Source organism: Triturus cristatus, chromosome 1_2 (assembly GCF_964204655.1).
Source record: "Triturus cristatus chromosome 1_2, aTriCri1.1, whole genome shotgun sequence".
NCBI lineage: Eukaryota > Metazoa > Chordata > Amphibia > Caudata > Salamandridae > Triturus > Triturus cristatus.
Window position 1 is genome coordinate 213,854,066 of NC_140580.1, and position 12,499 is coordinate 213,866,564.

A 12,499-nucleotide genomic window follows, 5' to 3' on the forward strand; every position below is an offset into this window, starting at 1 on the left:
TTCTTGTGCACTAGCTTTCATTATGGAGTGGTGTTGTTCAATACCTCTTTGGTCTGTTGTGCTTGTTTTGTACTATTCTCTAGAAAGAGTATACATAAATTACTCACTCTGCAGGTGGCTATCAATCTGCATTCCTCTAGATAACATGTCCACCACCCCACTATATACTGACTGTACTCTGATCCTCTTGATGGAAGGAGAGTGAGGATTGAAGAGTGAAAGTGTGTTTGGGCAGACTCCTGCCAGGGCGTCGCCGTGAGAGGAACGGCTGCTCTGCTCCGCGCATCGCCGTGAGGTAAACGGCATACTTTCATCGGGAAGAACTTCATTTCCCAGAAGCCCCGGCACGCGCATAGCTCAGGCGTCATTGAGAGGGCGCCCTGAGCCCTCAAAACCGACGAGGGGACAACGCAGCGCGGGACGCGCTTATCTTCGTGTGATTTCCCAGTGTGATTTGGTGTTTGGGCAGACTCCTGCAAGGGCATCGCCGTGAGGGGAACGGCTGCTCTGCTCCGCGCATCGCCGTGAGGTAAACGGCATACTTTAATCGGGAAGAACTTCATTTCCCAGAAGCCCCGGCACGCGCATAGCTCAGGCGTCATTGAGAGGACAACCTGAGCCCTTAAAACCGACGAGGGGACAACGCAGCGCGGGACGCGCTTATCTTCATGTGATTTGCCAGTGTGATTTGGTTTTTGGGCAGACTCCTGCCAGGGCGTCGCCGTGAGGGGAACGGCTGCTCTGCTCCACGCATCGCCGTGAGGTAAACGGCATACTTTCATCGGGAAGAACTTCATTTCCCAGAAGCCCCGGCACGCGCATAGCTCAGGCGTCATTGAGAGGGCGCCCTGAGCCCTCAAAACCGACGAGGGGACAACGCAGCACGGGACGCGCTTATCTTCGTGTGATTTGCCAGTGTGATTTGGTGTTTGGGCAGACTCCTGCCAGGGCGTCGCCGTGAGGGGAACGGCTGCTCTGCTCCGCGCATCGCCGTGAGGTAAACGGCCTACTTTCATCGGGAAGAACTTCATTTCCCAGAAGCCCCGGCACGCGCATAGCTCAGGCGTCATTGAGAGGGCGCCCTGAGCCCTCAAAACCGACGAGGGGACAATGCAGCGCGGGACGCGCGCGGGCGAAGCCCGGGCCAAGGGCGGGCCCGTCCTTGCCCGTCAGTGACTGGAAGAGGCTGGGCTGGGCCACATCCCCATCATCTGGCTCCAGATAACCCCTACGAAGGATCTAAGGTACTGTTGAGAACTGATATCGTGTCGATCTAGTGACTCTGGGGTTTATATTGGGTAATCTACCACCTGTTGCATTATGCCTAAACCTACTCTCCCTAAACGGGTCCAAGGGGTTCGTGCATGTGTTACCAAACATCAACAAACTAAACCAAGAGCACTTGAGGGTAAACTCCCGACTGCAATAGATTTAATGCTCCAGAAAGCTATTGGTGTGGTCACCTCAGAAATTGAATTGACAGAACGCCGTCTTTCCTTAACTCCCGATTTTCCATCTATGGGGTCATCTGTCCATCCAATTGAGCTAGATTCAAACGAACCATATACTAGTCAGAACTGTTCTCTATCGGTTGTCACTACCCAAGATCCCATAATAACATCCATGGATACTGAGGGTTTTATCCCTATACCCCCCAAAACTAGGGGAAAAAGGAAAGCTACAAGGGTTGGTAAAAAGAGTAGGAAGACCAAGGGGAGTTCGTTAAAGGGAACTATACATTCTAGTACTCAAACACCTGTCACTACCCCACCACCAACACTTTCTCAGGACACAGCATATCCATCTTGGTTACATGCAGTGGTGATTGATATTGTTGGCCAATGTAGGTCTATTATAAAAGAGGAGGTAGCCCCAATCTTAAAATTAGTCCAAAGGTTTACGAAAGCACATACTGACCCTCCCCAAAATTCTACGGCTAGTACTTCTAACGCTCAAAATGATGGGCTGCTTACAGCCCAGACCCCATCATCAGATTTAGTGTTTGCTCAACGTAAAACTGGGCAAGCTAAGGTAACCAAAGTCTGTATACCGACAGAGGAATCCCTTGTAAATATTGGTATCAGAAGGCCCTCTTCACATGTTTCTCACTTACAAGACCCATGCCTAAATAATCCCATTCCTCTAGTGCGGAATACCAGCAGTAGTGAAATCATAGCTACTCCTACTTTGATTCGTAAAAATCTTCCGGATAACAACAACGAGACTATTACTACAAACTTGCCATTGATCAATCTTCCCCCAGCGGCATCTCCGTACGTGACTATATTGACTGGTGTTCCTGAACTTAAGGAAGGCACAAAGGAAAACCACTTAGACCTACGAAATAAAGTTCTTTTTTGGCTGGCAAGACATAAACAATTTCCATATGAGATGGCTAACGAGATTCTGATGGTGAGAAGGGTTGCATGGATAGGACCAATGGAAAAAAGTCTGAGGGGGGATTGTGTGGTTATTAATTTTAGAAACCCGCAGATAAACCAAAAAATACTTGTCCAACCCACATTACCCTTAGGCTATCAAGCCTCAATTAACGCCTCCCCCCTTGAATTCTTTTATCCTCAACTATCTTGGGTCCCCGTTCCTCACCGAACTGGCTCTATTGCCACAGACCTTGGGTTATCCCAAAATATCCCACAGAGATTTAACTTGAATATTCCACCCTTTAGAATTCCTGTGTACAATCGATTTGCTCCGTTAGAGGACGTTGACTGACTGGATGATTCGACCGATCTAATATCAGATAAAAGGGTTTTGTCGTGCCCTTTGATTACTGATGGCAACACCTTGATTAACCTTACCACAGGCTCTATGTGTGCCCAGGTGGCCGGAATTATTCCAGCAAAAACAAATCCTGTATATTTGGGCATTACAACTAGTCCTATCCCCTCTCCTTTATACACCGTTCCCCAAAACATTCTTACCCCCAATGACCCCTATCCTCTTAATGTTACATCCATTGAGTTGACTTTGCACTCTTCTTATCCCTCGTCCTCTGCCCCGCAATCAGAAAGAAAGAATATCCATCCAAACAACCATCTAAAAATATTATCTTGGAATGTCGCGGGCATTGTAAATAAACTTCTCTGCCCTGACTGGAACCATTTCATCAATCAGCACGACATCTGTCTGCTGCAGGAGACTTGGGCAAAAGAAGAATTCACAAAAAAGGGCTTTCATACAGTTAATAATCTAGCCCTTACAGGTCTTAGGGGAAGATCATTTGGGGGGCTGTCTATTTTTATAGGGTCACATTTGGGATGTGTAATCTCTAAAATTACCACCCCTAGTATTGATTTGCAATGCATACTACTCACATTCCCCTCCGGGTCTAGTCTTATCTTTATCAACGTTTACTCCCGTCCCACCAAGTCAGGTAGTGAATCACCCACATTAGAAATCCTGGATAAATTTATCCAAACAGTAGTGGCCAAGGGCATCCTGATTGTTGCCGGCGATTTCAATTGCCAGTTTGAGCCCTTACCGGGGCTCATTGATCCCATCACCAGAGAGGAGGATGAACAGTGGTCCATACCGGCCCTCCAAATTCCACCTATTAAGGCCTGGACACCTCTAGCCTTCCAAATAAACTCCCTAACACTCGCTAACTCATTGAGAGCCTGCAATGGGCGTACTCTATCGGACCTAGAGGGGAACCACACTTTTAATCGACCTGGACAGACTTCATGCATTGATTATATTATGGTAGAGGTCAAAACATGGTCTAGGATTATGGATTTCGTGATTCACCCTCGCCACGATAGCGACCACAATGCTTTGATCCTCGACCTGACCTTATTGATGGAGAATTGTCCTACACAAAATAGTGGGAACAACTTTAGACCCCTATTCCTCTCTGGTGACAGAAGGCGGCTCAAGTGGCCATTGATTCTTAAATCTCCGGGTAAAATCAGTTCTGTTTATTCGGCCACATATAAAGCCCTCACAGAAATATGTTATACTCTTGACCAGGACAGTGATAACAGGGAAATGTATCTACTTCAAATTCATACAGATTTAGTTACAACACTGGGTGATCTTTTGAACCCAATTGTATCTAAGTCAAAAAAAACCCTGAAAGTCCTTTCCTGGTTTAATATTGAATGTAGGAGGGCCAAACTAGCTCTTCTGGTTTCATTAAAATCTGGTGATAGGACAAAGGTGGTTATGAGGAGAATCGAATATAAGCAGGCTGTAAAAGTGGCCAAGCAGAATTGGGAAAATAATAAATGGGATGATATCAAAAGAGCTCTAATCAAAAAAGATATGAGGGAATTTTGGGCAATCATTCGATCAGACACAAAGGAGGGTCTAGTGGCCGACGACCCTAATATTGCACGAGCCAATGGACTGATCACTATCAGAGTTTATACGCTCCCTCAGCTCCGTCCACTGAGTCTTTACCTCTCTCTAACTCGAATGATGAAGCCATTGACACCATAACCCTCAAGGAAGTAGAAAAGGCTGTAAATAGGCTCCCAGTAGGAAAGGCGCCGGGTTTGGATAAAATTCCCGGGGACCTATATAAGCACCAACCTGAGGTTTGGATCCCCTATCTTTGCTCCCTTTATAATGCTGTACTCCATGGCGCACCTATTCCCAACACTTGGGCAGGTGCTGAAATAGTTCCGGTTTTCAAGAAAGGCTCTCCACTCTTGCCAAACAATTACCGCCCGATAAGTTTAATTGATGTTAGTCAAAAGCTCTTTGCACGTATCATCCTAGATCGAGTGCAATCCTGGAAGGATGAAAAATCAATACTGACCCCATACCAGGCTGGATTTAGAGAGAAGACATCCACGGTGGACCAACTTTTTCGCTTACAACTTCTTTATTGGAAAACCGTGAGGGTAGAGGGTGGCAGTCTCTACCTTATCTTCGTCGATCTCAAAGCAGCTTTTGACTTAGTTCCTCAGCAGACTCTTTGGGCGGTTTTGGCTGAGATGGGGATGCCTGCCTGTCTACTTGGGATTATAAAACGGCTCCATAAAGACAACTTTGCCCAAGTAAGGTGTGGTAAGAGGGGCAATTTGACATCAAAGTTCCCTGTTAATCGTGGAGTCAGACAGGGATGTGTGCTGGCCCCAACCCTATTTTCCCTTTACACTAACGCATTAGTGGCCCACCTGAGGGGAGTCAAGGATATCGACGCCCCTAAACTTAACAACGAGCAGGTGGTGGCACTAATGTTTGCTGATGACACTCTTTTAGTGTCAAAATCCCCTATGGGGATTCAGCGTGCCCTTGATAGTTTTTCCGAATTCTGTTCCCTTAGAGGGCTCGAGGTTAATCCCTCGAAAACAAAATTTATGGTATGTAATCCGCCTAAAAAAAGCAGCCCTAATCCTTCCCTTAATGGTGCTACATTGGATAGGGTAACAGTGTTCGAATATCTTGGAGTCACACTCACAGATAGGATGGAATGGGGCCCTCAGTTAGCAAAAGCCAAATTACGACTCACCCAGACCTGCGGTGGAATCCTCAAAATGCAAAGAGCATCTACCTCCAAACCCATAGCACCCATCATCGAGATCTACAAAGCGCAAGCACGGGGTGCAACCTTCTACGGGGTTGAACTTTGGGGGCACTGCCCAACTGGAGACATCGGCAGGTTTGAGAATTTGTTTCTAAGGTCTCTATTGACCCTACCACCCAGCACTCCACTTAATCCACTTAGAATGGACTTGGGAGTTAGATCCATTCAAGAAGAAATTGCACTAAGGCCACTATTGTATTGGCGGAGGCTGTGGGCAACACCGGAGTTAGTGAATTACCAAAACGACCTAAAATCACTAATGGTCCTTTCTGGTCTAGCCAATATACCGTGGCTAGCATACATTAAAAAGAGCTTATTAGATTGGGAATCTATGGCATCACCCCGAGATAACCGCCCCAAATTTCTCTAGAGCTGAATTGGCTAATGCATTTCGGTTAAACAGTAAAAATATGATGCTAACCAATAAAAAGCTAGGCCCACTGACTATGGATTTTTTTAATATAAAGGAGGAGTTTAAAATAGAGCCTGTTCTAGATCTGATTGAGCCAAATGTTTCTAGAAAGCTTTATATGCAATTCAGATATGGTACACTGCCCTTGAGAGCCTTCTCAGGAAAGTGGTTGGTAGATAATCCTTCTGATTGCCCAACTTGTGGAGCTACAAGTTCAACTGACCTACATGTCCTATTTTTTTGCCCTACATACAAACCAATCAGAAAACGTTGGCTCCTTCAACTTTGTAGGAATCTGGGTTCTACACACTGTAAGGCTGCCTACAGAATCCTGAAGACTGATGCATCATTACCTATAGTCTTCTCGGTATCACGTTACTGGCATGCTGTGTGGCGGAGGAGATGTTCTCTTCTCTTATCCAATTCTTAGGTCTACCCAAATAGGTACTGATTTTTGGTCACCACTGTTTCTACAATTATTTTAACTCATTATTCTTTTATTGTCTTAAAGAATTGTTTATGAACTAATGTAATCTTTATTGTAACACACCTTTTATAAATTATAAATATCTATTTTAACAATCTATGTTTTTAGGATTGATTATCTTTTATGGTCTATGACCGAAATAAAGATTACTTTGATTGATTGAAAGTACATGGATGGATAATATGTTCTCACCAGCACCCTGGAAATGTGAGATTAGCACAAACCCAATAATATGAGTTATTTTAGCACTTGGGAAATCACTGCCTAAACCATTAAGAGTAACCCGTGGTGTGGCTCAAGTTCTTCAACAGTAATAACTAACATAAAGCACAGGGCATTTGCACAGATTACTCATTAGTCCCAGAGGTTAACTGTGGGGCCAGACCTGGCCTGATCCCATACTCCACAAATCTCTCATCTCTCTCCCCTACTCTCTCCCTCCTGAAACACCCCTGTTTAACCATCCATGCAAATGTCTGCCATGGATTAAAGACCCTTGAACAAGACACCCATTGCTCTGTGCATTATGCCCATTGCTCCTCCTTTTTAAACTATTGAAGTGGATGGACTTATCAGTGGACAAAAACAGTTGAATTGGAGAGTGATCTGAAACTAATTTGAAGCACTTTGAGGAGATACGAGAGGGACTCCAATGGTGGTATCTACCATGCAGTTCCCTGTATACAAACTGCAAGGTTAACTGTCCTTCAACCTGCTGGGAGAAAAGAGTATAAAGCTGCTCTCCATGAAACAACAAGGAGCATCCATACAAGAGTTGAAAGGCATCAAGGAGCAAGTGGGGCTCTGCAGCAGTGAAAATGCCACTAAAAGCATCCTAGTACTCAGATACCACAATGCAAATAAAACATCACTTCCAGAAACGTGATATGTCAAGGATTCACCTTGAATCATGCAGACACCTTCAAAGTAGTCAAGGTAGCTATACTTGTAGCCAAACAGGGACAGTTACACTAGTAGAGGTCCCACTAGGAGTTATGACAATCACTACTTGTATCCAAGGTCAGCTCTGAAGACCTCAATTTACTTTAGTAGTACTTTCTACCTCAACACTCCATACTGTGGCAACGTGCTCCGCAGCTCTCATCAGCACAGATATGGAAATTAGACTCAGGCAGAATAGCACATTTGCCTAAAACCATGCTGCCGTAGAATTATTTCATGGAAAAACCCTTTGCTGAAAATAAAAACTAGCACCCGCTCACAGCATGGAAAAGTAATCGCTAGAATGTAGTCTAAAAGACTCCAAAATACTGATTCTTATGCATCTACTTCTGACATTCCCAAAAACTATAGGATACCACACAAATTCACAGCATTTTGTAAGGTTGACTTCAAGGGAACGAAAAATAGGTCAGTACATACTCTCATCCTTCAAAGAGCCAAATTGTAATGGCTGACATTGCCTATCAGGTTCATTGCTACAGTCAACAGTACTCAAAGGTGCATGGCCATTGTGCTTTCTAGATTTCAAGTGGGTTACTTCATGGAAGGTGAAGAACAGGCACTTTCCATTGTCCAGGAAAAAAGTGTAGGTCAAACATGTTATTCCTTCTTTCTTTGCTCTGAAATTGAACAAGTGTTTGAGGACTGCTTCTTTTTTCCTGTCACTTTGTTCTGTGCCAACCATATCTGGAGGCGGCTCAACAAGATTCGTGCAAAGATTTTTTGAGTTACATCAATCAAGCTGATTGGCCTATAGTTAGCGGGTATCAGAGGGGACCCTTTTTTATGCACAGGAAAAATCTCAGCTCCAACCCCGGTTGCTGGGAGTGCCACCTCTTGTAGTATGGCATTAAAAAGCACCCATAGGTAAGGCCCCCAAATATTAGGCTTAGCACGAAAGAGATCCCTTTACTAGTACTGCTCATGCCACTCTACTCTATGCCACTCCACACCACTTTCCTTCATGTCACTACACTTTATGACACTCCACTCTTCGACATTCTACTCTATTCCAATATGCGACACTCCATTCTATGACACTACTCCACTATACACCACTCCACTCTACAACACTCTATTTCAATCTATGTCACTCCACACTATGACACTCCACACTATGCCACTCCACTCCACCTTACGCCATTTCACTCTAAGACACTCCATTCTATGACACTCTACTCCACTCTCCACCATTTCACACTACACTACACTACTCCACTCCACAACACTCTACTCCATGCCACTCCACTGTACTCCAATCTACATCACTCCTTGCCACTTTACTCACATCTATGCCACTCCACTCTATGCCACTCCACTGTATAACACTCTACAATACTTTTCCCCACTCAACGCCACTCCACTCTGACACTCCACTCTATGATACTGCATGACACTCTATTCCACTCCACTCTACGACTTTCGAGTCTACGTTACTCCAATCTATGACACCCTATGACACTCCGCTCTATAACACTCCACTCTATGACACTGCAGACTATGAAACTCCACTCCACTCTACTTTATTACATGCTACTTTACTCCATGCATCCTTACTTCAGGCCACTGCACGCTATGCCACTACACTTTGTAATACTCTACTCTAGGACACTCTACTGTACTCTATCACACTCTACTCCATTCTATGGCAGTCCAATCTGTGACATTCAACTCTACTCCACTCTATGACACTTAACTCTATGACACCCCACTCCACTCTATTCCACTCCACTCTATAACACTTTATAACACTCTACACCACTTCACTCTACAATATTCTACACCACTCTATGACGCTATACCTTATGTCACTCCACGCTACGACACTTCACTGAACTTTATGCCACTCCACACTACTTTACTGCACTCTATGACACTCTATTCTACTCTACGACACTCCACTGAATGCCACTCCACTCTACAACACTTCACTCTGCGCCACTCAATTCTATGCCACTCCACTCTATGACACTCTACTCCACGCTATTTTGCTCTGCGCTACTTTACTCCATGCTACTCCAATCTCTGCCACTCCACTCTATGACAATCTACTTCAACTGACACCACTCCACTCTACGCCATGTCACTCTATGCCACTCCATTCTATGAGACACTAATTTACTCTGTGCTACTCCACTCTAAGCCACTCCACGTCACTCTACGTGATGCCACACTACTCTGCAATGCTGTACACCTCTTTTTCTATGCCACTATATAACACTCTATTCCAATCCAAGCCCCCTACTCCACTTTACAACACTCTACTCCACTTTACAACACTCTACTCCACTCTACAACACTCCACTCTACTCTACTCTAATCCACTCTATGTCACTCCACTCGACTTCACTCTATGCCACTCCACTCTACTCCACGCCACTCAACTCTACAACAATCTAAGCCACTCCACTCTGACAGCCTACTCCACTCCACTCTATGCTACTCCACTCTTCGATCCTCTACTCCACTCTATGTCATCCACTCTACACCACTTTATTCCATTTCACTTTACAACACTCTACTCCACTCTACGCTACTCCACTCTACACCACTTCATTCTACTCCACGCCACTCCATGCTACAACACTGTCCTTCAATCTATACCTCTCCTTTACTTAACTCTAGACCACTCCACTCTATGCCACTTCACTCTATGGCACTTTATTTTACAACACTCTATGACACATTACTCCACTCTGTGCCACTGCACTCTAAGACACTCTATGACACTCTACTCCACAACTCTCCAGTTTATGTCATTCCAATCTAGGACACTCTACGACACTCCATTCTAACATTCCTTTCTATGACACAGGGGCTTGGCCTAGCAAGATGACCATGTAGACATGTTTCTCAGAGCTCCATCCGGCCCGAACAATCGCATTTATCCTGCAACATCCTGCTCCGAAATACGGCCATAATCAGATAATAAACTGTGACGAACCCCCCCAGTGAAAAATCGAAGTTTCAGAATTGCCGTCTACCCGAGATTAGCGCGATGACAACAGAGAGCCGGCAAGAACAGGCGGCGCCGTCTTAGGGCATAAGGAAAGCAGAGGGCGAAGCACACTGCACACAACAGCCAACGGACCTCTGGGACCCCGAATGGCGCTCCAGGATGTGGAGACAAGGTTGGCAGAACAAGTTTTGATGGAATGGAATATTCATTATAGGAGTGACCTCACTAAGAGGGAAATCATATATCTAGGCGCTCAAATAGTCCACAACATTGACAAGATAGCTCAGGTCAACTTTGAAAAAGTAACAAAGACAGTTAAATTAAAGTTGCAATCATGGGGTGCTCTGCCACTTTCTTTTTTGAGTAAATCGAATCTCCTAAAAATGTCAATTCTTCCTAAATTTACTTTTCTGTTCAATACTATTCCGTTAGAATTCCGAAAGATTTGGTTTAAGAAGGTACAAGGGGCTTTTTCTATTTTTATTTGGGGAAATAGAAGACCAAGAATATCCCTAAAGAAATTTAGAAGAAAGAAAGCTCACGGAGGTATCGCTACTCCAGATTTATACTTGTATTACTGTGCCTTCCATTTAAAGAACTTTCGGCAATTATTGATGAATAGCTCAACTTTCTCTCTGCTTTTCAAGGCTCTTACAGTTAGTTTCTCTCACCAGGCAGGGATTTTCCTCTTAAAATTTGGCCATCCAAAATTTTTTAAGAGGGTGAGACTGAAGATTCTTGTGGCCGCAGTCAAGCTCTGGTCTCAGGTGAGACGACTCCTAAAAATGTCCTATTATAGTGATGCAGCACCGATTTGGGACACTCCAGGCACTCCGGCTTGTTTAGAGGATGCCTTTGCTCCGCTTCGATCTTGTGGTATTCGTACATGGGGGCAACTTATTGTGGACTTTAATCTAATCTCATGGCATCACTTCTCTGCAATTTGCGAACATTTGGTCTTGAATTTCAAGTATTACCAGTTGTCAAGCTGGGTAAAATCTCTAGGAAAGGAGCTAGAAGGGAAAGCGGACTTGGTGTCAAAGATTTGTACACACCAAACAACGCGGAAAGAAGTCGCGGAGTGGTATTGGCTGTTCAAAGTGGAGAAGACACGCAAGCCCCATTTACAGAGATCTGGAAGAGGGACTTGCCGGATGAAGACCTTGAAAAATTAGATCAAGTATCTATGTCTCTTTTATGGTCTCATGTGAATTCTGCGCCTTTAAAAAAGAACCATCTTTTCACAGTCCATAAGGCATACTGGACACCACAGAAAATATCGAAAATGGGGAGTCGTGAGATCAAGAAATGCCCGAAATGCGGAGAGGACAGTGCAAATCAGGCCCATATGTTTTGGCGGTGGCCCTTAATCAAGTCCTTTTGGCAGAAAGTGGTTAAGACCATATTATGGGTCAAGGGATAACGCTAACTCTACCCTCTGTCATTTTGGGGGGGGTTCCAGGAGATTTTTCTAAGAAGACTAGATCACCAAGGAAATATCCCCCAAGAGACTTTCAAAGTTTTTTAATGTTGAAAGAGCACACAGGGTGCTGGTCCCCCTGCCTAGACCGGGAGCGCCTCCCCGAGCCATCATCGCCAGATTTTTTTTTAATTGCAGGGACTGTGACGTCATCCTGCAAGCTACCCATAACAGAGGTTAGATCCTCTATGAGGAACATCCCATCTCCATATATCCAGACAGAGTGCAGGAGCAGAGAAAAACCTTCATTATGGTTAAACTGAGACTCAGAGAGCTGAATTTAAAATACAGCCGCATGTTTCCTGCAAAGCTACTAGTGGAAAATGAGGGTCGTACTCTGTTTTTTTTCTCTGCCAGCGAAGCGAGTGACTGGTTGGACACCAGAGGAGCCGGAGGGAGGTGTCTTGTCCCATCCATGGGATCCACCAGACTTCCAGTGACTGGAGAACGAATACAGAAGATCAAAAAGACAACAACAGTTGGAAAGAATTGGCGGCCCAGGGCGGATTAAAGTTCTCCTTGACGGGACATTACAAGCTTCGAACACCAAGACTGTACCCGAATCAGAGGTGGTATCTCAGGACCTAGATAGAGACAGATTATGGAGACCCGAGGAGTGGACATGAATGAACAGAGGCAGGAGA

The 12,499-nt window shown here is 44.8% G+C and overlaps 1 protein-coding gene across 7 annotated transcripts in view; it reads left to right on the forward strand.

Annotated features, from left to right (window-relative positions):
- The first annotated feature begins 306 nt into the window (after window positions 1-306).
- The window catches only part of LOC146867066 (G2/M phase-specific E3 ubiquitin-protein ligase-like), a 501,947-nt gene continuing 489,754 nt past the window's right edge, over window positions 307-12,499 (forward strand). For all 7 annotated transcript variants that reach the window (XM_085603479.1, XM_085603481.1, XM_085603478.1 and 4 more), the window contains exon 1: window positions 307-1,244. The gene's annotated coding sequence lies outside the window, so the exon portion shown is untranslated. The remainder of the gene's footprint in view (window positions 1,245-12,499) is intronic.